The following is a 1480-nucleotide window of genomic DNA, read 5'->3' as shown; positions in this document are numbered from 1 at the left end:
TATATATGCATATATATTTTTTATGACGTGAGCATACACGTCTGGTGTAAAATGGTTTTACGCAAATAAATAGTTGGTTGTGGTTATCTAAAACTACCCTATGGGAGAAATATTTTTTAACAAAGAACGCACTCCGTACTACTCGAACGTAGGTACGATACTCAGTGTTCACTGTTCAACTACCGACTGCTAAACCAACGTCGAACTAACAGTAAACCAACACGGTCGAACTAACACCGTCAACTACTCTCCTGACAGTTCACTCTGGTCTTATATATTGTAATCAGTTTTGTGGGAGTGTTCAGGATTCTCCCATAACAATAAACATATACATATAATCACTCATATAATACACAGGCTGTATGGTAAGTAGCTACCTTACCAACCAGATGGTTCCGTGTTCAGTCCCACCGCGTGGCACCTTGGGCAAGTGTCTTCTACTATAGCTTTGGGCTGACCAAAGCCTTGTGAGTGGATTTTGTAGACAGAAACTGAAAGAAGCCCGTCGTATGTGCGTGTTTGTGTGTCTGTCTTTGTCCCCCCACCATCGCTTGACAACCGATGTTGGTACGTTTACGTCCTCGTAACTTAGCGGTTCTGCAAAAGAGAACGAAAGAATAAGTCCTGGGGTCAAATGCCTGAAACAAATAAAAGAATAAAAAGAATACCATCCGAAGAAAGGACTCTCCATGGATAAATGTGGAGGATTACCCCGTTATTGAATACATATATAAACAACAAATGAATTCTACTAAGTGCAAATCTAGAAGGCCAGATATCGATGTTTTGAATAGAAAAGAAAATGTATGCATCGTCAAAGAGATCAGCTGCCCTACTGTTGTGAACATCTCTCCGAAAATCAAAGAGAGAAATGAAACATACTGACGGTTGCTTCGAGACCTCTAGCTTTTATATTCAGACTATAAATTCACATTTCTACCAATGATAAATAGTGCATTTGGTACTAATGATAAAAGGTACAGCTTTCAGAAAAAGAAACCAACCAACTGATGCGCAAGTTACAAATATAATCCGGAATTTGACGCTCAAAATGTGACGTTATTTTTGTTTCCTACACTCCAAAGATGGAGCTTAATATATTTGTTAGAAACCAGCTCCTTCCTTACTCAAAGACATCAAATAATTAAAAGCGTAGAGAACATACATACATACATACATACATACATACATACATACATACATACATGCTAAGCTTTAGAGCTAAAAGTCGTGACTTCATCGTAGTTCAACATAAAGAACTGCAACTAAGAGCTATGACTTCCATGTAACATAATGTAATGAGTTACAAGTAGAAGTCATTGCTTCAATATGACGCCATCTAAAGAATTACAAAGAAATGGAAAAAGAGTTAAAAGTAAATATTTTGGAGAAGAATATTGAACACATTTTAAAGTTTAGATAAGTTGATTTAGAAATATTTCAATTTATAGAGAAATTTTAGTCATTCTGCTTGGAAATT

The 1480-nt window shown here is 36.4% G+C and overlaps 1 protein-coding gene across 1 annotated transcript in view; it reads left to right on the top strand.

The window, feature by feature from the left end:
- The window catches only part of LOC106878539 (serine/threonine-protein phosphatase 6 regulatory ankyrin repeat subunit B), a 187752-nt gene that overhangs the window by 52981 nt on the left and 133291 nt on the right, over positions 1-1480 (top strand). The window lies entirely within an intron of this gene.

Source organism: Octopus bimaculoides, chromosome 7 (assembly GCF_001194135.2).
Source record: "Octopus bimaculoides isolate UCB-OBI-ISO-001 chromosome 7, ASM119413v2, whole genome shotgun sequence".
Taxonomy (NCBI): domain Eukaryota; kingdom Metazoa; phylum Mollusca; class Cephalopoda; order Octopoda; family Octopodidae; genus Octopus; species Octopus bimaculoides.
This window is presented reverse-complemented; position numbering and strand designations above follow the sequence as displayed.